The 26,792-nt window shown below is 40.4% G+C and overlaps 1 non-coding gene across 1 annotated transcript; it reads right to left on the bottom strand.

Annotated features, from left to right (window-relative positions):
* Nucleotides 1-5,051: 5,051 nt before the first annotated feature.
* Nucleotides 5,052-5,158, bottom strand: LOC136509802 (small nucleolar RNA R71). The gene has a single exon (XR_010772542.1). It is a non-coding gene; the product is annotated as a small nucleolar RNA R71 (small nucleolar RNA).
* Nucleotides 5,159-26,792: the final 21,634 nt, after the last annotated feature.

Here is a 26,792-nt window from a genome sequence, read left to right as displayed (position 1 = left end):
CCACATAAAAGCGCACAGAGTCATTGTCTCCGCCTCCATCTCAATTCTCTACCCACATCGTCTCTCCTCTAGCTCCAAATCCTAGTCCCATGGCCTCTCTCTCCACTCTCTAGGCACCCCCTCTGCCACCCCGCATTGGACCCTAGGCGCCATCGGCACAACAACTCAATAATCTCTCCACTCTCTAGCTGCTCCCTCTCTCATACATTTCTAAACCCTAGCCTTGATGATGGCACAAGCTAGATCTGGATCCCCTACCTTGGCACCTACCATGACTGACCAGATCTGAACCCTAGCCAGAGCCAGATCTATTACCCCTTCATCAACACCGGCCACACCAGCTCCATGACCATGATGACAAGATCGGATCTGAACATGGACATGGAGGAAGAGGTACCCAAATTCCTTTTATGATGTGTGCTCTACTATAGAGGCTGAACCATGGATATGTAGATAGCGATGGGGTTACATATTTCCTATAGTTGAGTGTAGCTGACATGTGCTTTATTGGATTAATGACTTCCGTATAAGCTGTAGTTACTAGTTGGGCGCTTATTTGCATACTCTTTCTTTGTTGTGTTGACATTCCATAGAAGCTTTAGTTAATAAATGCCTTTGTAATCTAGAAAGATGGAAGAACTTAGAATACGTGTGGGCCAAAAACTTATGTCTCCAAAGGTAGAAAAAGTAAAGCACAAAGGATAGACACGGTGAAGATTTAGAATATATCCCTAAACTAGGGGAGGTAGTTGAGGGATTTGATGTTACAGATGAAACATATTTAGATTTAGAAGATGAGTGTTGATGGTAGTTAACAACCATTATAAACCATCAATAAAACATGGATAAGGGCACAAATGAGATCACCAACAAATGTTTAGGGGTTTAAACTAATAAATTCCATAAGTTTTGGTGAATCTGTGATTTCTGCAAGGCTTATCCTAGAAAACCATTAAGGTGGACCTACATGTTAGATTAAATTGCGCTTATCCACCACGAAACAGACACTAGAAGGTTCTAGAGGACACCACACAGAGGCAGAGAGGCAGAGGCTACTAGGTGGGGCTAGCCAGCCCCACCTATAGGCCACCCAGCCCCTGGGCCCACCTATCAGCCTTCGTGTTGTAATGTTGGTTCTCCACCACCTCTTAGGTTGCATCTATATCATTCCTTAAGTCGGTTTGATCCAAGGGCTCATGTTGGATGCTCTAGCCTATATATATTAGCTTCTGCCCCCCTGAAGGCATCAAGTCATTTGAGAAGACAGAAAACCTAATCATCCTCAGAGCTCTAGCATATTCTAGGGCATAGCTAGTTACGCTAGATCTAGAGGGACGCAAGCAGGCTTCACTTGGATTCCTGATCATGTCAAGAGCGTGGTTTGTTATAATCTTTGTGCCCCCTCTCTCATTTGCATCTCCATTACTTTTATATGCTTGCTACAATTGTTATGACAATATTAATATTCATCTTATTCATGTTCTAAGTTATAATGTTCATCGTCTACTTTGACTATATACCTAGTATAGTTGGATTAACATCAAATTCATGCATATGTTCATATAGTGCTCACCCTAAGGATCCATGGGTGGGTGGTCAACATTGTGTAAGCGTGGTGCTTATACATTGTTTATCTGTGGATACACCCTATATTCTAGGTCATGTGGTAGATCATGGACATGACACTCCCATTGAGTCCTTTGTAGTCCACTCCCCAATGTAGGTAGCACGTAGGATCTGGTTACGAAGGGGGACAAGCTATATTCTTAATCTCCCTTAGTAATATCCCTTATGTGTAGATATGAAGATGATCTTAGCAATGACTATTAGGTGTAATTGCACTAATCAATGTATGCTTTGACTTATAATTAAGAATGACTTAGGAATTATTCCTCTTATATTCTACCTGACCATGCTAATGCCGTAGAAAGGAGTACTTTGAGTGATTTATCATTATCATTGATCAATACTTATCATATATATATCTTATCCTATGACTTACCCCTGTTATGAGTAGAATATTGGTTATAGTTTACTTCTGCATCAATAGTATAAGTTATCAATACTTGTCCATGCTAGACCTTCCTTGTGGTAAAAATATAAATAATGATACATGGAATACTCTTGGGTGAAGTGCTACGATGATATATTATCTGTGCGCTTGTAGATCCCTTTTCATTCATATATATTCTTTCTAGTCACATAAATTAATAAAGAACTACTTAGAGTTATTCTAATAGTAATGGTAGGTAGTACCCACAAGTATCTCTGGCATCATCACTAGGGATGACAACCTAGTAAAATAATGTCAGGAGATATAGGTTTATAATAGGTGGCTATTAAAACAAAGTGATAAGTTAATAAATACCAACAAACATTTCTGGCGCCATTGTCGTGGACTAGATTCAACTATGTTCTTAGTAGCGATGCTAAGGAATATCAACAAGCATTTTTGGCACCATTGCCTAGGGAAGGTAGCTAGGCAAATGAAGTATTGATAAACTTATACTTAATGATATGATCGAGGAAACCATTGACCTCTGCTCAAATAGGCTTACCCTTGTTTTGTCTACATGTGTATCTTATGTAGGGTAATGTATGACCAGTTTTGACCTTCTAACAAACTATGTTGATGATCCAAAAGCACTACTTAAGAGGACTAAGGCTAAACTCAAAAAAGTTTCAGCTTTAGAGTCAGAAGATGTAGCACCTAGGTTTTAAGAACAAAACCAGATACACACCATATGTGAGCCCAGGAAGTCAAATCTCACATATAGCTACAAATAAGGGTAATATCGAAAGACAATGCTCAATATATAACAGTACTTAGTATAAAGGATATAACCTTAGACAACAAACAATGGAAAGACAACTCTGATCTTTGGGTGAAGACTCTAATTCCACAGGGACAACTGACTGGTTGATCATAAGCCTAATTCCTCCAAATTCTAGCAATCTGGTACCCATCCGAGATTTTTCCAAAGATTTAAAAAGTAAAGCAAGCATAAGTACATATCGTACTCAACAAATATAACATGGGGTCCATGAGGCTCAAAAGGCTGACACTGGTTTAACTACGATTAACTTTTAATGAGTCATGATTTTAGCAATTAAGTAGCAACAAGTTTATTCACAAGCCCACATAAACACATGATCAGGTAAACATGAATAATGAATAGCATAAATAGTAGTCATTAGTGAGCATCTTTATCATCAGTGTTCATCATCATTAGCCATTAATGATCATATATTCCGTAAGGGTCCAAGACCGCTCATGACCGCGAGCATGGCTGATATAACAGTTTTACACTCTACAGAGGTTGTACACTTTCACTGTGAGTCGTGATTTACCCTTTCACCCGAGGCGCCAACCTCTTGACCCACTACTAAGGAAGGTCGGCCAGGGTTCACTATGAAGCTTTTCAAAGGTTTTTCTAACAAGTTAGGGCTATTAGATTCACTTGGCAAATAGATGTAGAGCCCCTTCGCCAGCGAAGATGCCAGCAAAGAGGCCATTAGATTCACTTTAGCAAATAAGCCAGCGAAGGGGTATCGCGTGATCTGGATCGTTGGATTAAGATTGGACGATGGGGATTAGATCTAGCGGGAGAGAGAGGTTGTTGGCCGGCTATAGTACCGAAGCATGGTGGTCCTTCATTGGCAGCGATAAGAACCTCACTGACGCACACAAATCAAGGCCTATGGACCATAGGAAAGCAAACTGAAAGCACTGGATCAAAGAGGAGGCAAAGGCGAATTCACCAAGGCAGTTTGTAGCGACATGGAGTGGATGAAGGCAACACGTGGCTCAGAACGGTGGAACAAACTCAGTGACGATGGTGGCGCTTAGGGTTGCGGTGGCTGCGAGCTTGATTGGAGGCAGCAGCATGGTGTGAGGCAGCTATTTAAGGGGGCAAAGGCATGCGGGTCACACCAAACAAGCAAGGAACATGGCACAGCGGCAGACTCCATCCTAGGCAGAGTCCCACTCAGCCACGGGAGGAAGAAGATGGCGAGGACACTAACAAGCGGGACCTACCTATTAGTGACTCAAGGCGTAGGACCGACTCGATAGAGAGACAAAGCAAGGAAGAGAGAGGAGCGGCGTAGGCGACACTACTAGGCCGGTGGTGTTCTAGGCCCAAATGGGGAAGGAGAGGGAAAAATAGGAGCGGGCCGACCTATTCGCTTGGACACGGTTAAAGAGAGAGGGATGGGAGGAGTAGTAGGCTGGGCCAACATGCCCAAGGGAAGTGGAAGAGAGAGGTTAGGGAGCTGGGCTAGCTGAGCTTCGGTGCATGTGGGCCGATGGGAATGGAGAGAGGAGCAGGCTAGGCTAGCTTTGCTGCCAGGCCAAAAGAGAGAGGGACATGAGAGAGGTTTTCATTTTTTCTTTTTCTTTTCTAAACTTCGAAAGCAAATTTTCAAATGAGTTTTGAATTCACTTTTGAGTTTTGAATCAAACCACTCAACACAAAATAATATGCAGCAGCATATATGCATAAACATGTAGCTAGACCTTATAGTTCTTTTTAATTTTAACAAAGTTATTATTTTTTTTCTAAATTTGCATGCTCGCAAAATGCATAATTAAATCATTTTAAGGTATTTTAAAAACATGCAAAGTTTAGGTTGTTACAGAAGACAACCATATAAGGCAAAGCTTAACACCAGAATTTGAAGCCATGGCTGATAGGACTCTTCATGAATTCTCTGCTCCAACCACTGCCAACATTCAGACTGGACCCATAGTCAATGTGGGAGATAATGGATTTGAGCTCAAGCCAGCTCTCATCAACATGGTGCAAGCAAGCCAATTTTGTGGAAAAGCATATGAAGATGCTAGTGCTCATCTCCAACACTTCCTAGAGATCTGTAGCACTTTCACCATCAAGGGAGTAACCAAGGACGCCATACTACTTTGCCTCTTCCCATTCTCACTTTTGGGGAAGGCGAAGCAGTGGTTCTACAGCAACAAAGATAGAAACACTACATGGGATAACTGCTCCACTGCCTTCATAGCAAAGTTCTTTCCCACGGGCAAGACTAATGCTCTACGTGGGAGAATTTTAAGTTTTCAACAGCAATATGATGAATCTGTCCCTGAGGCATGGGAACGCTTTCAAGACTATATATTAGAATGTCCTCATCATAGGATAGAGAATTGGCTACTCATGTAGACATTCTACCATGGGTTGACCAATAGTACCTATGAGACCATGGATGCTGCTGCTAGAGGTGAATTCTTATCACTTACACTTCTAGCTGTGACCACTCTTGTGGAGAAGATGGCCTCCAACCAAGGCTAAAATGAAGAACGTGTTTAGACCTACAAGAGAGGTGGAGGTATGCATCAACTCAAGGAGGTAGACATGCTATTTGCCAAGATGTATCTACTAATGAAGAGGCTTGAAGAGCGAGCCAATAAAAAACAAGAAGTCATACACATTCATGATTCACGCATGATGTGTGAAGTATGTGGCAACATTGGGCATTTAGGGAACAACTATCCTAAAACCCATGAGGATGTGAACTTTATCAACTAACAACTACTACCATCCTCAATAGAATTAAGGATGGAACCAGCCACATAGGCCGAACTACCAAGGTAACCCTCAAGGTAATAATTATAATAACTTCAATCAACCACCCTTGAGAGAATTAATTGCTGGCCAATCTAGAATTATGGAACGATTATCTAAGAAGGTAGCTGCCAATGATAAAATTCTAGAAAATATATGTAACAGAATGGACAACTTTGCTTCTTCCATTAAGAACTAGCATAGCTTTAATAAAATGATAGAATCACAAATAGCTCAGCTGGCGGCTGCTGTTCCTCCGTCCGACAAAGGTAAGATTTTGGGGCAGCCGAAAGATCTAGAAATTGCAAATCTTATCGATATTCATAATGCCTGCTTTCTACTACATGCAACCATTAGAGGGAAGGTGGATAGATTACACCCTACCCGACAATAAAGGTGATCTAGGGAGACCTGTCATCCCTATCGCCATTGGAACTTACATCTTCTAGGAAGCTATTTGTTACTTCACAGCAAGTGTCAACATCATGCCTAAGGTAATCTATGATAAAATTAATGGAGATACTTTGTTGTACATAAATATGCATTTGCAACTTGCAGATCAGTCACTCTGCTACCCTAAGGGAGTTCTTGAAGATGCCAGTCATCTGAGTGGGACAATCATATGTTCTCGTAGACTTTGTGGTTTTGGAAACAGGTGGAGATGAAAGGGCACCCATCATCCTAGGCTGACCTTTCTTGAGCATCGCAAAAGCCATCATCTATGCAGATAGTGCCAAGATCTATTTCACAATCAAGGATAAAAAGGAGAAGTTCTCTTTCAAGACTCGCATCTTGCAATCTCCTAGTCATCCACAAAAGGCATACCTGCCCGAAGAGACAACAGTGACTAGGAACAAGAACAACCAAAGGAGGAAGAACAAGACTAGTCAGCCATAAGAAGAAACAGTCAACATGATTAACACACTTTGATCTAAGTATGACCACCTCCTTGCTTCACCATTCCTTGCTAAGAAGGATGAACCAGGTGTACCGATGATCAAGTGTACCATTGGAAAAAGAATCTTCCACAAGACCTTCTGTGATATTGTATCGGACATCAATATAACATCCAAGGTAATGTATGAATATTTATTCAATAATGAACCTTTGTTCCCTACATATATGTAGTTACAGATAGCGGACCAATCAATCTGATTCCCTAAGGGAATAGTGAGGGGTGTTATGGTAAGAATACAAGATCACTATGCCCCTGCCAATTTTATGGTCCTAGACATGGGAAGATCAAGAACCTAAAGTGCCTATGAAAGATGAACCTACTCTGCCTAAGACAAGTCCACAGTCCAAGTAGGTGTGGAAAGAAAAGGTGACATCATCATTAGAGTCACCATCACAAGATGTGCAGCCATCTAGGTCTCCGCCGCTAAGACCCGAATGATGCACCCAAGGAATGAAGAACTTCTCTCCAGTCAAGTCATGTCCAGAGGACTTAAAAATCCAAACCCTCACCGTGAGGTAACAATGGTAGTTATCCATATTTACTTTCTAGCATTGCATAAATTATTTTTCATTTTAGCATATTTACTTCTCTACATTTACATTATGTTAATAAAAGAAAGATAAAAAGTTTCATGACTACATTTCATTATTGCATCATAAAGCCCCATGTGAATAAATCTATGGTGTGTAAAAACCCATGGGAATATTCATTATGGTGGCATAAAAATTAAAAATACTATGCATACATGTTTTCTGTTCTGCATATCATGAAATAGAAAATTTAAAAATACTAGATAGACATCCTGCTAGAATTCTGTCGCTTCAAAAAAATATATCTAAACCTAAAGAACAACTAATCTTCAAATGATGGACCGTTAACCCCTTATCCTAATCCGTGCCACGAGTTTTGGTGTTCTTGTTGTTATTTTGTAGAATGGAACATATGATCAAGAGCAAGTTCACCCGGTCATCTTCATCTCACTCCACCCAAAGTACATCTTCCCGAATCAATTTCTAGATAGGTGAAGGACAACCGCTGGCAAACATGCTCTAAGAAGGATCACTTAACTTTCAACATTCGACCACGACAATATCCAGCTTGGGGGAGGAGCATCCCCCATGTATCTAGCTAAGTATTTCTTCCCTTTTGTTATCCTTAAGTTTGCTCTACATTTGTTAAAAAAAAAGAGATGCATAACTAAAAGCAAAATAAAAATTTATCTTTGTCTTACATGTATATATTAGTAAGGTGTGATCTAAAAAAAGTGAGAAGACAAAATAAAAGTGTGTGTCTAGTTTTCTGTTTTTAAGAGCTGAATAAAAAGGACTATGAAGATAATCTCTTGAAATGAAAATGATGAATAGTTGCTCTATTGTAATTCCTTTCAAGTACCTAGTTTTCAGTCTTGAATTCTCCTGAGTTTTGGATACGACTGATTTGATATAAGAATTTACTCTAAACTTGAAAATCATGGGTAACATATGCTTGATCTAAGTCTAGGTAATTGACAGATATGATATGAGAAGGTCTGAGATGTTGTTTATCTTATTTCTAGTGATACTAGAGTTCTAGAGATTAATCTTTTGAAAAAAATATAAAAATTCTATATGATGAGTTCCTTGTATGACAAAGCTTGAATTCCTATCAAAGCCATATATGATATTTAGATTAGAAAAACTTCCACATATATGCTGCTTGCATTGCATTCAATTTAGTCAAGCTTTGTTGAACCTTATGAGAGGTTTGTCATGCTCTTAAAATCAAGATCACGTACACACCACCTACATATGCACTACTCCTACACTAGGGGTAGGCACAACAACATGCCATTCCATCTAGATCCACCTAATTTTTTTTTACTGTTACACTGGGAGTGAACACCAAAAATATACCCTATAGGATATCCACCAAATAAATGCTCCAAATTCTTGTTGCTATCTCTCAAAAGTTTTGTTGTAGTCAAAAGAAGCATGAGGATATGCAAAAGTTATTCATGAAAAGAAGAAAAAAAGAGAAAAAATGGACAAGTGTCTAAGATATATAAAACAATAGGTACTCCGATGCCCGCTTGAAAAAAGAGAGAAGAGATGAATAAGATAGCCCATGTTTTCTTGCAAAGCTGTTTCTAAGTTTCAAAAGAGAGATATGTTTTCAAGGGGCAAAGTAGAATTAGGTTAGCCACCATATACATCCACACACATGCACATCTTGATTTGATTGTATGACTTAACTCTCTTTGGATCTGAGGTTTGACTTTACAATATATGTATTGTAAGTATGCTCTTTCATGCTTTTCCACTCCTATGAGCTCCACATAAGCCTTAGTTGTAGGAAGAGAAAGGCATAACATTATTATTATCTTGGTGAGGATCCACAAATACCACATATATTGAGAGATTTGAGAGCGTCATACAATGGAAGCTATGAGTTTTATTTTGAAAACCTATAAAAACCCTGAAATAATGGTTGAGCACATAACTTGAGACATAGTGCTTGACTTGATTATTCTATCTTTCAATTGCTCAAGACCCAAGTGAAGGCTAAGGAGCCCCATAGTTGAAGGTAATATGGGTAAGTTTGAAAGTTAGATCAGTTTATTTTAATCTGGAGAATTCTTGTTTGAACACATGTGTACTTTTGAGGAGTGAGAGCATTGATGGTAGCTAACATCCTGATCTATTTTGCTGAGTTTTGCTTTGCTAAGGGAGTAGCAAAGGTTAAGCTTGGGGGAGTTTGTTGATGGTAGCGAACAACCATTATAAACCATCAATAAAACATGTATAAGGGCACAAATAAGATCACCAACAAAGGTTTAGGGGTTTAAACTAATAAATTCCACAAATTTTGGTGAATCTATGATTTCTACAGGGTTTATTTAGAAAATCATCAAGGTGGACCTACATGTCAGATTAAATTGCACTTATCCACCGTGAAATGGACACTAGAAGGTTCTAGAGGACACCAGATGACACCATGCCAAGGTAGAGAAGCAGAGATTTCTAGGTGGGGCCAGTCGTCCCCACCTATAGGCTACCTGGCCCCTAGGCCCACCTATCAGCCTCCATGTTGCAATGTCGATTCTCCACCACCTCCTAGGTTGCATCTACGCTATTCCTTAAGTCAGTTTGATCTAAGGGCTCACGTTGGGTGCTCTAGCCTATATATATCAGCTCCTGCCCCTCTGATGGCATCAAGTCATTTGAGAAGACAGAGACCCTAATCATCCTTGGAGCTCTAGCATATTCTAGGGCATTGCTAGTTAGGCTAGGTCTAGAGGGAGGCAAGCAGGCTTCGCTTGGATTCCCGATCGTGTCAAGAGCATGGTTCGGTATAATCTTTATACCCCCTCTCATTTGTATCTCCATTACTTTTACATGCTTGCTACAATTGTTATAACAATATTAGTATTCATCTTATTCATGTTCTTCGTTATAATGTTCATCGTCTACTTTGATTATATACCTAGTATAGTTGGATTATCATCGTATTCATGCATATGTTCGTATAGCGCTCACCCTAAGGATCCATGGGTGGCTGGCCGACATTGTGTAAGCGTGGTGCTTATACGTTGTTTATCTATAGATACACCCTATATTCTAGGAATGTGGTAGATTGCGGATATGACACGCCTATTGAGTCCTTTGTAGTCCACTCCCCGATGTAGGTAGCACATAGGTTCTGGTTACAAATGGGGACAAGCTCTATTCTTAATCTCCCTTAGTAATATCCCTTGTGTAGATATGAAGATGATCTTAGCAATGACTATTAGGTGTAATTGCACTAATCAATGTATGCTTTGACTTATAATTAAGAATGACTTAGGAATTATTCCTCTAATATTCTACCTGACCATGCTAATGCCATAGAAAGTAGTACTCTGAGTGATTTATCATTATCAATGATCAATACTTATCATATATATATATATATATATATATCTTATCCTATGACTTACCCTTGTTATGAGTAGAATATTAGTTATGGTTTACTTCTTCATAAATAGTATAAGTTATCAATACTTGTCCATGCTAGACCTTCCCTGTGGTAAAAATATAAATAACGATACCTGGAATACTCTCGGGTGAAGTGCTACCATGTATATTATCTGTGCACTTGTAGGTCCCTTTTCATTCATATATATTCTTTCTAGTCACATAAATTAATAAAGAAATACTTAGAGTTATTCTAATAGTAATGGTAGGTAGTACCCACAAGTATCTCTGGCATCATCACTAGGAATGACAACCTAGGAAAGTAATGTCAGGAGATATAGGTTTATAGTAGGTGGCTATTAAAACAAGTGATAAGTTAATAAATACCAACAAGAATTTATGGCACCGTTGCCGGGAACTATATTTAGCTCTGTTCTTAGTAGCAGTGCTAAGGAATGTCAACAATGAGCCAATACCCCTAGCAATTGAGGTTCCTGTTCTATCTTGTATTTAGTTTAGAGGTGGGTAGGTAGCAATGTAATGCTTTACTATTTGGATAGCAATGCAATTTGTACATGCTTGCTACCTAAGTTTGTATCTCCAATTTCAGTGTCCGGGTCGAAGGAGCCATAGAGGAGGCTGTGCTAGTAGGACAAATGGCAGCACTAGGTGAAGACACTCCAAGCAAGTGAATTCAACATGACCAGGAGAGTTTGCTCATGGAGTTTGTACTTGGAGGGCTACCGCTGGCAAAAGGATGGAGTTATCAGCAGTAGGTGAACATAATTCTCCATCACCGTGGACACCTATACCCAGGGATCAATTCAAACTTTATGAATTGACTAGAGACATTTGTTGAGACAGCACCTAACCTAGCCTTGTGAGAGACTACCCATGACTGGATGATGATAGCAATGCCGAAGAGGAGCCCTCTGAGCGACCTAGCCCTATGAGAGACTGCCCACAGTCAGATGATGATAGCCATGCTAAAGAGGAGCCCTCTAAGCTACCTAGCTGTAACACCCTAGGTGCTAGCCACTTGCTAAGAAGTGGGTTTGAGCTCAAACATGATAGGTTAAGTGGTAACCAGGAGCTTTAGTTCCTTATCTCGGAAGTGGTGATAAAGGTGTTGAGGTCAATTTATAGGAATGATCCCAACTTGAACTTTTGGGAATAGATAGAACACTCTTATGTTTAATGGTAAACCCTTTTCCAAATGTATGCCTGAATGATGTTGAAGGTGCCCCTTTCATGTGCCTCACATCTATTTCCATCTACATTGACTATTAGAAAAGTTTCATGAAGTTTGGAGTCGAGAAGTCACATGAAATGATAAGTTATAACCTTTCTAGAATTGCTTCATCAGGGAATGGTAACATATGATGTTGACCAAACCTTACAACCTTTCTCAAATAGCTCTAATTAAACTCATGAACAAAAGTTATGAAAGGTTCATGTTGAGCAAATGTTAAGAAAATGCTTCAATGGACCAAAAAGCATAATTTAAAGCTTTATTGTGATACTGCTTTGACCAAAGTAAAGCAATAGTTTCTATTTAAGATACAAGGTTTGACCTTTAATAAAAGTGGTAATTTAGTTTGTGTGCTACAAACTTTGTATTTGGATCAAGCACCAAATCTGCATGGAAATAAGTCAAACAGAGGCTCAAAGATTGAATCTACTGCTATTTTCCTCCCCTTAAAAATATTCTAAGTCATGGAGATGTCAACCGATGTCATTAGGTTGGCATGCTGTGTCCTCATGATTTCATTAAGCAACTTGACTTGATCCCAATATAAAGTTGGAGATAATTCATTAGAGAAGAGCTCAGAAAAATTTAGATTCAGTTTGACCAAGTTTGACCAGTTAAATTGGGATCCAACCGGGCAAAGCTTAACCCTGTTTAAACTACAGACAATGACAACTTTTGACATAATTATCCCCTAATTCGCTGCTCTAATGGCCATGCACCTTTAATAGAAGTTGTAGAGTAGCCCGAGAACAGCAACTCTGCTTCGAGGCCCGTTCGCCAAATCGGCCCGTATCTGGCCCAAAATTGGAGCCCACCTCACCCACACCATCGCCCACCACGTGCTCGACAGAATGCCGATGTGGCCATCATGCATGGACACTACATGCCCCCTCCTCTACCACATGCCCCTACCTCTCTATGCCATTGGGGAGAGGCTAAGCCACTCATAGACATTCCCCGCTCGCCCTAGCGCCCACTCCGCCCTCTTCTGCTTGTCCTACCACTGCTCGTGGCCATCCGCCAAGGCAGACAAGCAAAGCTTCCTTCCCCGTCCTCCTCCACCTTGGCACGCTCTGTGGGAGCACTGCTGCGCTCACTGCCCTTCCGTAGTCCGATGCACCACTCCTCCTCCTTTATCCACCGCCTGAGCTGCTCCCCGTTGAGCCGCTCAGCTCCAGGCTACCTACCGTCGTGGCCTAGCCGCTGCTGGCTATAGCCGGCTGAGCCAGAGCCTGGTGCTGCCATAGCTAGGCACGATCGAGTTTGGCTAGGCCCTACCCTATCCTCTGCTTGGTTCTACATCAAGAGGAAGAAGTAGATGACATAAAACGTAAATAGAAATTCTTCTTTGGGTCCTGATGCAAAAGCACCAGATCTGGGTTTATTTGATTCCTAGAAAGTTCAGGGTTGCCTATGCAAAAGTGTTTTTCTTTATCTTTTCCTTTATTGCTTTTAATCGGCTAAAACTTTGGAAAATCATGGTAATTCATAGAAAAATTGTAAAATAGCAAATGAAGATGTTTTTTGAATCCTTGTGAGTAGATCTACGCATAGAGTCATAATATGATATGTGTTAGTAGAAAGTTTCTGTTGTTTTTATTTATTTCTATAAATTAGGGTTTTCTAGAAATAAATTCATATCTAAAGTTGTGTTGCTCACTTTGCTGTGAAATTTCTATGGTAGGCTACTGATGTCATATGCGTGCTATGGTAAAAATGTCATGTTCATTGGATGCAGTATGATTGAGTTATGGATTTAGCTGGCTTATTGTTTGATAAATGGTTTTAAATAAGTTATAATTATTATGAAGGTGTAAAAATGAAAAATATTGTTCCTCTACCTTTGTATGATGTTGTGCTACCATAATAACATATAATGTGGCCACTGTGTTTGTAGAAAATATTGAGTTTCATATTTATCTTGTTCTTACATGCTTATTGATAATTAAGATTTGTCTTTTTAATAGTAATTAAATTATAAAACCTGAGCATGTGAAATTTGTGCAGTAGCCATGTTTTGATATCATCGACCACTCATAAAAGTCTCAGCCCCAAACTAGTTGTTCTTGTATAGCACTAAAAATAATATATATGTTTACTATAAGGAAATTAATGGAAGCTTAATACAATTAGGCGTATGCATGAGTCATGTGGTACTACTTCAATTACACTAACTTTATGAAGTGTGGCTGAGCTATATTGATGTTTGTTTGAGCTTTGGACTAATATATGTATATAATCTATGTTGGAGAAACAAGTGAAAACCCCAATTTACTATATGCTGAAATGGCTGCGTATGCAGTCTGTGTGGTGCAAGTATTTTCATGATGCAAATTATGTTTTCTATGAGTGTGGTGAATATGAAAGTTGTAGCTAACTTCTTTATCTTGCTTGTTCTAAAATTTCATGACCATAGGCCTGATCGTTTTGGAGTTATGCTCCCGGCAAGTTCATTGTTAGGTTTTGCTTATGCTCTATGCAGATTTGAATGATTGTTTTGTTTGACCTGTTTACATATGGAATCACATCTTGGTGATAATAGAAGAGTTGTAGTGATTTTCATAAGATTTCCAAAATGTTAAAGAACACATATTTTGGGTGTCTGTAACTCCAGATATAGCTGTCTTAAGCTTAATGTCAGAATCTGTCCAAGTCCGGACAGAAATGCTTGTTGTAATGTTTGGCCTTGTTGGCTGTTAAATCATCTTAATATAATAATAAGAAAGTTATAGATAACTTAATAAGATTTCTAGAATGTTAAGGGCCATGTTTGTTGGATGATTAGAACTCCAGTTAGGCATTTCTGAAGTTCATGTCAGCTTTATGTCCTGGTTTGTGCATATCTACTTGTTAGTGTTTTTCAACATTGTTAACCCTTGAATCAGCTCTAGGTGTAAATAACAAAGTTTTAGACAATTTCGTATGCTTTGCAGAAAGTCTAGGATCACCTATGTTTGATGCCTATAACCCCAGTTGTGGTTCAAACATGTGCCTTCTGTGTTGCTGTCCAGATTCTGGGCATGTGCTAAGTTAATTGCTTTAGCTTACTCTTGTTTGGCTAAACATGTTTAGTTAGTTCTTGATTGATAAATGCTTGTAATAGCTAAACTTAAGTTAACTTGTGTGCCATGCTTGATATGCTTGATATCTTTCTATAATAGATTGTGTGATGTTTAGTTAAATAACTCTAGGTGCCTATACTTATTTGGTTTGATCTTGTGCTTGTCTTGAATGCTTTGTGATGCATCATGTTTTGCCTCCTTTTGGTTCATACATTTGCATCGTGCATCTCATTTAGGTATGCTAGATGAACCGCACATGGACGTGAAGCACAGGATGTTGGAGTCGAACCAGAAAACGTTGTTGGTGGATAAGTCCCGAAGATGGCGTGTTGGTGGACGGATCCAGAAGATGGAAGGACCCCGGGAGTACATGCCTGAACCAGAGATGCTCACCAAGCGAGTGTCATCTAACAAGCACTGACCTAGTGTTGGATCCCAGGCAAGCCCTAAAGCATCCTAAGGCTCCCACCCTCTCTTTTTATAAATGCACATAAGTATAACTTTTGTATACTGCATTATGTGATAGGAATTGAATGAAACCATTGGTGCATATTTCCTACCTTGTCCACTATATAAACACCTAAACCCTTACTAGTATGAGTAGGTTGTTCTATGCTTAGCCATGCTTAGACTGGTAGAAGTGGGTGATTTCTTGCCACCTGCAATATAGGTGAATACCTAGTCACGGTTGGCTATATTTGGTATCGTGAAAAATAACCATGTGATGATGAATAAATAGAGACCAAACGGGATCTAGTGATTGAGAGGCAGCAGGACATGGAGGTCTTATGTGCATATTTATCGCGTCTATGTCGGTTAAGGACCACATCATTGAAGGCCCTCTCGTCATTTTAAATGTAGCCTCTCACTTAGCTGGCCAGATAACTTATTCCGACCGCGAAGCCGAGTAGCTCAACTCAGGCCGAGAGTCATTTTATCTAAGGGTGCACACTAGAGGAAGTAAGGATGTGCAGTGACATAGATATGAGACCAAGGGCAGGCCGAGGCTAAGCATCCTGGCAACCGATTGGTCCCTAAGTGTGCGACACTGATTGAGCCCATGAAAAGAGACCTAAGTTGTACCAAAGGTGACCCGGCATGACCTCGATGGGGGAATTGTGGGTTTGTGTTAGGATTTTGCCCAGTTGGTTGCAATCGATTCGAATCACCATCTCTCTTGGATAGTGAGAAACTTGACTGAGCCTCTTCATCATAGTAGCACTAGATGGAACATGATGGTCTTGATAATTATATGATAAATCGGATATGGTTACTATTGTGATGCTTATTAATCAAGTGATTGCTCTAGAATAGGTGCAAGGGTAGCTATAATAAGCTACACTAAACTTGATGCTAAAATATTGACTACAATATTGAAAGTAAGGACTTATGGTAATAATGCTCTTTTTGCAAAGTTATGCTATCCAACCAGCTCCACTAAATAAGCCTTGCATATCCTTGAGAGTCTTTTTATTTCTCTCCTATCGGGTAAGTCTAGCTGAGTACATTTGAGTACTCAGGGGTTATCCCACCATGTTGCAGGTGAAGTTCTTGACCTACTAAAGATGGTGGCTAACCGCTGGTGGGCTCGGTGACTCTATACTTATTTCTTGTCTATATGCTATTGTTGGAGGATGTTACTTATGCTAGCAATGTATTTGAAACCTAGGTTATTGTAATCATTTCAAGCTATGTTGTTGTCTCCAAAATCAGATTTGAACTTGATACTATATTAGTTATTGTGAACTCAATTGTAATATTATTCCGCTGCAAACTCCATGTATGTGATGTGTATTTGCTTAATCGTGTGATCTTGGTTGTGATGTTAATTTAACGAGTGAAGGGGACCATGACACCTAACAGGGGGGTGAATTAGGCAACTTAAAATTCTAACTCTAAACTATGGCCTCTTTTTCTAACATTAGCAACGCCTATGCAGAAGACAAACTATCTAAATATGCAACTATGGTTTTGCTAATGTGTTGCTATCTCTACCGCAAAAGGAGTAATGCAATCAATGTAAATAAGGAAGATAAAGAGTAAGGTAGAGATATGCAAACTCCTGTCGATGACTCCGGTATTTTTACCAAGATATCAAGAAGCGCGCAAGCTTCCCCCTAGTCCTCATTGGAGCCCCTCGCAAGGAATCCCTCGCAAGGGCCAAGCTCCCAGTCCAGTAACTCCATGGATAGCCTTAGGCCTTCCCCACACGCAAGTGGGTCTATGATGTGCCTTCCGGCAAGCCTCTCTCGGATGTTCCCCGCTGTCTTCACTATCAAGCTTCTGGCCAAAACGTCACGGGCCTTGTTCCCTCTGGTACACGGTGGCAGCCACACCACAAACTACGGTTGGTGTGACCTCGCAACACTATAAGCCCCTCCGATGTACAACAATAGTGCGCGCAAGCACCTAGTGCTAAGAGGTATGCAAACCTCACTAAACACTAGGTCTAAACCTAGAGCAAGCACATAAGCGGTGGTCTAATCAACCTAAGCACTTCGCAAAGCACCTACGCTAATCACCTAAAAAAACACTAAGCACTATGCATGTGGAGGTCACTAAAATGGTGTATCAACAACCTTGGTATGTTTCCTTAGCTCCACCCTACCCAAATGGTCGGTTGGGGATTGTATTTATAAGCCCCACTGAGAAAGTACCCATTGGGGACAAAATCCCGCTTTTCTGCTACTGACCGGACGCTGGAGTCATCCTGATCGGACACGTTCGGTCATCCCGACCGTTGGAGCCACGAACAACTGATCAGACGCTGCCAGCGTCCGGTCACTTGCCACCGGACATGTCTGGTCGCAAGTTCGCCACTCTGAAGCCTCTCTGTACTCGATCAGATGCTGCTGTTCTGTATCTGATTGGTTTGCCACCAGCGTCTGGTCTAGCATCCGGTCACACCTGTTGCCGAGCCTCTTGATCAGAGCATTTGGTCACTTTCTTCCAGAGTCTAGTCCAGCATCCGGTCGCTTCTATGAGCTCATTTCTTTGCGATCTTGCATGCGGCTTGGTTCCTATCTTCATGCTTGGACTTTGCTTGATATCTTGGGTCTTCTCTTGTGCTCCTAAGATCTTGCTTGAAGTGTTGATCATCGAATCATCATGTTGCCTTTGTCCAAGTCACGTCTTGCATCCTATTGAACTACAAAACATTCACTTGCAAATTCATTAGTCCAATTTGGTTGTGTTGGTCATCAAACACCAAAATCCAAAGTAAATGGGCCTAGGGTCCATTTTGCTTACACCAAGGACCTTTGTGACACTCAGCAGACTACCGGGTTTATATAAGTGCAAGTGTGTGCATGTCAACGTGTTAAGCAAGAGCAGCCATGCTTGAGCTTATATAAATTGGGTAGTTCTATCACAGCTGGCATCAGAGCAAGATTAAGCATAATACTGTCATATACATAGTTTTAAAAACAAAGTTTTGGTTTTAAAAGCCTATTTGGACTAAAACTTTAGCTACAGGCAAATTTGTCAAAACTAATTTGCTAAACTATGCTAACGACAACCTCCAGTTAAGCCCAATTAAGGACTACTAGGTGGCTAAGTAAACTGATACTAGCTATGGGGGGGATTTACTTAATTGCAATTTTTATTTCATCGTCCATAAGGGAGGGTCAAACTTTGTGATCCTTTGTGTGTAGAGTGAAATAGATCACAAAATTTGACTCTCACATTATATAGACTAAGCTCCCCCTAAATATATGCATACATATGATAGAAGTCAAAACATATGCATAATTGACAAAGTATTGCACAAGGGAAATTAATCTATATAATGCACGGAGAAAGCATATAAATATCATAATGAAATCAACATGATGATATTGGTTTAGAAATACCACATGTAGAAATCAATTTGATTTCTACCACTTGCAATCAGTGGTGGATATTTGAAGTATGATGCTTAACTCTGGGGACTCCATTTTCCTTGCAATGAGACTACCACACACATGATAAGCTTGAAAAGGTGTTAGCCTCAAAGCATCCAACTTGTAGAGTAACCTCCCCCTAAATTTGTGCACACAAGTATGGAATACTTGTAGGAAACATGCACATTGATTTTAGAATAAAAAATACCACTTGAAAGATGACATCACATGAATGTGAGAGTCATTTTCGAAGGTGATATTCGGGAGAAATTATCTACAATTTAGAATTAGGCACATATTAGACGAACAATTGAAGGACAAGCTATGTGCCATGCTCCTAAACAATTTTAAACCATGTAGAATTGCTCCAAGGAATAAGAATGAAACTGAGCAAGCCTACCATATGAAATACCTAGTGTATGCATGACCAAATATAAGAGAATGCAAATGCAAACCTAGGCATGAGGAATAACAAGATGCTAAAAGATTCCAATTGTAGGAAAATTTAAATCTAATACCAATTGAAGTAAATTGAATCTAGTTACCTAACATGGGAAGGGGAATTTGGGTCCATAGTATTCACTAACCCACTTGGCAATGATTTTGTCCATCATGATGCACCCCATGAAATACACCCATACTTTGCCAAGTCTCCAAATTCCCCGAAGTCCATAGGACTTCTCACTTCCCTTTTAGGATCCAAACCTTTTTGGTGCTCTTCATGTTGGAGATGATTTCCTTTGGCACCCAAAAGTGTTTGACCCCATTGTTGGCTTGCTTGTTTACCTTGATGGCCACCACCTTGTCATTTTTCTTCTTCTTCAAGAGATAAGGTGTGGAGGCCTTCTTGTCCACCTTGTTGGTGTAGGTGTTGGAGAGCTTGCTTGTTTGCTTTTTCTCTTTCTTCTTTGCTCCTCCCCCATTCTTCACCTTGCACTCATAGGACTTGTGACCTTCCTTGTGGCACACATAGCAAACCATGGTTTGTCCTTCATCAAGCTTCTTCACTCCCTTGATGGTGTTATCTTGATGAAGTTGGGCTTGCTTCGCCTTGCCTTTCACTTAAGTCAAGTCCTTGGTGAGGCAAGCTACTTCTTGCTTGAGTTGCTCATTCTCCTTTGCAACCTCTTGTGTGCATGTTTCTACAACAACTTTCTCAACACAAACTTGGTTGCACAAGGATGAATCTAAACATAAATCATTACAAGAAGTAGAGGCATCCTTTTTAGACATGTCAGAACTTTTCTTTTTAGATGCCTTGGTGAGGGTTGTACTAACGGCTTCAAGATTAGCAACTTTATTAGTTAGCTCATCACAATGTTTGCACATGGTTTCCATTTTAGCAAGCAAACTTTTATAAGCATCTTGTGAGCTAGCTAACTTTTCTTTTAGTTTTTCATTTTTCTTTACAAGTTGCTCATCATTGATTGTGCATGCATTTGTTGTTGCAGTAGCCTCAAGTTGCTCAATTTTAGTAGATAGTTCAACATTAAGATTAGCAAAGTTCTCATATTGTTCAAGCAAAGTTTTATATGCTTCTTGTGAACTATCTAGCTTTTCTTTTATTTTCCCGAGCTTCTTTTGTTGACTAGTGCAAACTTTAGCATAATTAAGATTTTGTTGCACAATTTCTTCATAAGAAGGCATTTCATCATCACTATCACTCTCACTAGAGGATGAGCTTTCGTTACCTCGTGCCATAAGGCACACACGTGAAGAGCTTGATGATGAGTGCTTGCGCCCTCGCCTCTTGTGATGGTGTTCTTCTTTACTTGAAGAATCATCCTGTGATCTTATTGATGTGAGGGCTTGGTTCCTGCACGCCTTCTTCTTTGTCTTGGGTGTGGGCTTGTTTGGACAAACTTTCACAAAGTGCCCCAACTCACGGCATCCATAGCGTCCTCTTTTTCTTTGCTCATTTCTTTGATTGGTGAAGATGATATCTTGAATTTGGATGGGCTCACCCTTGACATTGAGCATTTGGATCATCTTCTCCACCTTGTTGATAAGTTTGATTGATTCTTCATCAAGGTCAGTGGTGGAGGAGGAAGATTGATCATCATCACTTGAATCTTCATTTTCATCATCATCATCCTCTTCTTCTTCTTCACTTGAGGAGCTTGAGCTTGAGCTTGTCTCAACTTGCTTGCCCTTCATCTTCTTTTTCTTGCCACATGCAAGAGCTTTGCCTTTGCTTGATGAAGAGGCTTCTTCTTGACCCATCTTGCGTGACATTTCAAATGCCACTATCTTGCCAATAACTATGGTTGGGGTCATGGTGCTCAAGTCCTCCATGTTATGAAGGATGGTGATGATGCTTGCATATTTCTTTTGTGGTAGCATGGAGATGATCTTCCTCATGATGTCCGCATCATCTAGCTTTGTTAATCCTATAGAATGGAGCTCATTGATAATTAGATTCAAATAAGAATACATATCATGAACAAGCTCATCATCATCCATTTTGAAGGAATCATAATTTTGTTTGGCTAGACAATGTTTTTGCTCACGGACATTACTTGTGCCGTCATGGAGCTCTTGAAGTTTTAACCAAATTTCATGCGTCGTGTTTAAAGTGAATACTTGGTTAAATATATCCATGCTTAAAGATTCAAACAAGCAATTCTTTGCTCTAGCATTCAAATGAATTTCTTATTCATCACTCTTCGTGGGTTTATCGGGGTTCTTAATGGGTTTCATCCCATCACAAGTGACTCTCCAAACTCCCAAATCAACCGCCTCAAGGTAGCAAGTCATTCTAGATCTATAGTATAGGAAGTTGGTGCCATCAAAGTATGGAGGCCTAGAGGTATCCATTCTAACCACTCTAAATAGCATTGGCTCAACGACAGTTAAGCCAAAGGTCCAAATTGAGCCAACCTAGCTCTGATACCAATTGAAGGGGACCATGACACCTAAGAGTGGGGGGTCAATTAGGCAACTTAAAATTCTAACTCTAAACTATGGCCTCTTTTTCTAATCTTAGCAACACCTATGCAAAAGACAAACTATCTAAATGTGCAACTACGGTTTTGCTAATGTATTGCTATCTCTACCACAAAAGGAGTAATGCAATCATTGTAAATGAGGAAGCTAAAGAGCAAGGTAGAGATATGCAAACTCCCATCGATGGCTCCAGTATTTTTACCGAGGTATCGAGAAGCACGCAAGCTTCCCCCTAGTCCTCATTGGAGCCCCTCGCAAGGAATCCCTCACAAGGGCCAAGCTCCTAGTCGAGTAACTCTGTGGATAGCCTTGGGCCTTCCCCACGTGCAAGTGGGTCTCTGACGTGCCTTCCGGTAAGCCTCTCCCGGATGCTCCCCACTGTCTTCACTATCAAGCTTCCGACCAAAACACCGTGGGCTTTGTTCCCTCCGGTACATAGTGGTGGCCATACCACAAATGCGGTTGGTGTAATCTTGCAAGACTATAAGTCCCTCCTATATACAACAATGGTGCGCGCAAGCACCTAGTGGTAAGAGGTATGCAAACCTCACTAAACACTAGGTCTAAACCTAGAGCAAGTGCATAAGCGGTGGTCTAATCAACCTAAGCACTTTGCAAAGCACCTACGCTAATCACCTAATAAAACACTAAGCACTATGCATGTGGAGATCACTAAAATGGTGTATCAACACCCTTGGTATGTTTCCTTAGCTCCACCCTACCCAAATGGTCGGTTGGGGGTTGTATTTATAAGCCCCACTAAGAAAGTACTCGTTGGGGATGAAATTCTGCTTTTCTACTATAGACCGAACGCTGGAGTCATCCTAATTAGACATGTCCTGTTGTCCCGACTGTTGGAGCCACGAACAACTGATCGGACGCTGCTAGAGTTCGGTCACTTGCCATCGGACATGTCTGGTCTCAAGTTCATCGCTCTGGAGCCTCTCTGTACTCAATCAGACGCTGTTGTTCTGCATCTGGTCGGTTTGCCACTAGCGTCCGGTCCAGCGTCTGGTCACGCCTATTGCCGAGCCTCTTGATCAGAGCGTCCGATCACTTTCTTCCAGCGTCCGGTCCAGCGTCCGGTCGCTTCTATGAGCTCGTTTCTTCGCGATCTTGCGTGCGGCTTGGTTCCTATCTTCATGCATGGACTTTGCTTGATATCTTGGGTCTTCTCTTGTGCTCCTAAGATCTTGCTTGAAGTGTTGATCATTGGATCATCATGTCACCTTTGTCCAAGTCACGTCTTGCATCCTATTGAACTACAAAACAATCACTTGCAAATTTATTAGTCCAATTTGGTTGTGTTGGTCATCAAACACCAAAATCCAAAGTAAATGGGCCTAGGGTCCATTTTCCTTACACCGAGGACCTTTGTGACACTCGGTGGACTACCGGGTTTATATAAGTGTAAGTGTGTGCATGTCAACGTGTTTAGCAAGAGCAGCCATGCTTGAGCTTGTATAAATTGGGCAGTTCTATCACAGCTGGCATCAGAGCAAGATTAAGCATAATACTATCATGTACATAGTTTTAAAAACAAAGTTTTGGTTTTAAAAGCCTATTTGGACTAAAACTTTAGCTACAGGCAAATTTGTCAAAACTAATTTGCTAAACTATGCTAGCGACAACCTCCAGTTAAGCCCAATTAAGGACTACTAGGTGGCTAAGTAAACTGATACTGGCTATGGGGGGATTTACTTAATTGCAATTTTTATTTCATCGTCCATACGGTGTGCTATTGTATGGATGCCATTCACTTGAATGGTAATGTATGGATCAATATTCCCCTACTCTCAGGTAAGTAGGTAAGTGACCGCCATATAGTTTAATGGTGGAGGAAAAATCTTATATATTTACATTCTAGTGTACCTAAGCTCTTTAGTGTAATTAGTTTGAGAGCTAGCTGGTTTGTCAAGTAGTTCAGTTTTTGAGAGCTCACTAATTTAGCAATTAGCGACTTAGCCCTTGCTTGATATAGAGATCATGGATAACTTTACTTTCAATATATATGTATGTGGGCTTAGGCTAAAATGGAATCTTCTATAGGTATGCTAACCACGAATGTGTAGATTGAATGTAGCTGATGACTAGCTATATATTGAGAGAGTACGTGTTATGCCACTGACATAGAATGTGATTGCCACCTTAGGCTGGCAATTTTGTGAGGATGAATAGGATGAGCATGCATCATCATGATTGTTGCTTGTGTATAAATATGCTTCCCTCATCCTCGTTCTAATAATAAATAACCTATTGCAACTTGTGATCAATGTGATGTGCTAGTTTCCTTGTAAGAAATTAGGGAGATATGCCTTGACCTATGTTGTTTGAACAACCTTCTTAGGATATGCTATGTGATGATATCTTGTGTGAACAAATTGTGTTAGATTTGTAAAAATTCATAGTTTGAACTGGGGATATCCAATTTGGGTGAAACCAATTTTGATAGTTTTATTTTAAAGTGCTCTACTAAGTGAAATCATAAAACTTGCTGTTTGGTGATGTTTTATAGGTAGTGTCTTTCATCTTGACGATTGCTCTCTAAACTTGAAAAAATGTGAAATTGGAGCTAGGAGTGTCTAAAAATTATAGTTTTAGTTTTTGTTAGCTTTGTTTTGACATATACTAGCTAATAAAAGTATTGAACCTACTATGTAAGTAAAATTTGTTTTGAAGAGATATACACCTACTCAGTAAAAGAAAATAAAAGATAACAACACCTTGCCACCATGTTTTGCATGTTTAGGTGTAGTTGTGTTGCTATAGATGAATGGTTGTTATGTGTGAGCCTTGTGCTTAGTATTAGTTGCTTAAGCTAATTTGATTGAGTTTCTCAAATGCTTGCTTAAGACCATGATGTGTGTGTTGATGTGTTGTTACCTAGGTGGTATCATAGTTGTCACCTCTTTTGTCCTTAGTGAGCATACGAGTGTTGAAGAGCCTTATCCTGGAACAACACTCAAGTTACGTTAATCTCATGGTTGTCTCCAAGTAGATTCCCTTTGCTTAGGAGCTTGAGCCTGTGTGTATGATTGTTAGCCCTTGAATGTTTGTGTATCCATGCCTTTGCTTGACCCATGAGCCCAAGCTTAGTTCCCTTAAATGCTTGCATATGTCATGGATGTCTTGCTCCTGTGTGTGAAGACCCTACCCAAAAATCCCTATCGGACCTCTCTGCTCCTTATCCTAAAGATGATCTGGTGCAACGCTAATCTCTCACTGCCCTGACCATAGAGTCTTTTCCTTGCAGATCATTTTATTGCTTTATCAACAGAATCCCTGAGCGATGTATCGGCTCTGTCCCTCGAATCTCACTGGTTTAATCTCCAACTCTCTCAAGTCTCTAAATGTTTATCAGTCTAGATCTCATGTTGCTGCCCAACAAGACCAAATCTCATATTACTCTTTTATCTGGTAATCTCCTTGGTAAAAACAAGGCGTGCATGGAAATTTAAGCAAGAGTCTCACGCTCAGTTGTCTTCATTAGCTAATCTATGTTTCTCTTGTGCCATGTCTTTACCTTGGACCACCCTTGTCGACTCCAAACCTTGTGGCTATCTTTGTTTGCTATCCCTCCTTGTATAGCTCTTGTTCATGTGCAACCCAATCTGTGCCATGTGGGATTTTTTTATTGGTGGTATCATTAGTAATGGTGCCATGATTAGTGATTATGGTGCCGTGATGGAACCGAGAGCCTACTATGGGCGTACGACATATGGTTGTGCTGCTTGGCATGCGCTGGTATCGAGGTTTCTAGTCATGAACCATTATGAAACTATACCGATGAGTTATCTTCTCATGGGCTTTTCCTTGGTAATCTCTCCATATCCTATCAGAAGATCCATATCATAGACCCGATGTAGTTAGACTTCCTTCTGACATTGTCTAGAGGATAACCTTTGAAGAAAAAGATCAACAACATAAACATTAATAGACTACAAGAGGTGGTAGACAAGTGACTCTACTTGACTGCCCCTGTAATGACGTCGACCATCTGGTGAGCAACTTATGTCATCCCCGTTGAATTAGAAAGGTACACAACTATAACACCCTAAATTTTGTACTTTTGAAAATAGGATTAAAATGATTTATTTATGAATTTTTGTGCACTTGAAATATAGGAAAAAGAATATTTTTCATTATATTAAAATTCATCATAAGGAGTAGCATCATATATGTGCATACATGCCGGTCCATTTGATTTATTGCAATGGGTGGTTGAATCCAAAATTCAAAATGAATTTAAAATGCTTTTGAAAATGAATTTGAAAATGGCTTTGAAATAAAAGAAAAGAAAATTAGAAAATAAAAGAATTTAAAAGGGCTGTAAAATTTATTTTTGGAAGCCTACAAAAATTGCTCATTTTTATTTGAATTGAAAAGTATATTTGAAACTATATCTAAATTTACATTTGGTTCATAATTGAATTTGGTTTTGAAAACAAAATGGAAACGGAAAAAAAAACTTTCCCTCCTCTCTCCCTCCTCACTCTCTTGGCCCACTCCCGCAAGCCGTAGCCCAGCTTAGTAGCTCAGCCATGCACTCGCGCCTTCACTCTCTCTCTCTCTCTGATAGTTGGCCCCCTCTCTCATGGTGACCGATAGTCTGGCCCCACCGGTCAGCTCCATCGCCTACCTTCATGCGTATGCGACGCAGACTCCTCCGCCATGTCCATCTCCACCTCCGCCATGATTCCTCCAGATGGAGTGCGCCCCACATCGCAAGGACCATAAATATAGAGCCCTTGGTGCATCCTATTTTCCCCTCCATGTGTTGTTCCTTGCCCTAGCTACCTTGCACTGCTGCCTTTGGATCGAATCTCGCCTAAATCGTTGAGACGCCCGCTAAAGCCGTCGCCACCGCCGTGCTCACCGTTTGCTGCCTCACTGCTGCCAAGCACTCCGCACCAGTTTTTGCTTCAAGGAAGGTCACCGTCGCATTACTGAGCCCTGCATTGCCTCGCTCTATCCCCATACATTGTCTGCCATCGAAAATTCCCTTGGTGAGTTCAACTTGTTGCTCTCTGTCTTCCCATACACTTGCTGCAGGAAACCGAGGTCTCTAGGTCCCATTCGTGTTAAGCCTGTGAGCTCTCGCCGTTAGCCATGGACGATCGCCGCGCTGGCCTTCTTCACCGGTGCTAGCTGCTCCAGCGGCGTCGTGCCGAACCCACAG

Source organism: Miscanthus floridulus, chromosome 15 (genome assembly GCF_019320115.1).
Source record: "Miscanthus floridulus cultivar M001 chromosome 15, ASM1932011v1, whole genome shotgun sequence".
NCBI lineage: Eukaryota > Viridiplantae > Streptophyta > Magnoliopsida > Poales > Poaceae > Miscanthus > Miscanthus floridulus.
The sequence above is the reverse complement of the archived record's forward strand: the minus strand, read 5'-3'. Positions and strand labels throughout refer to the sequence as shown.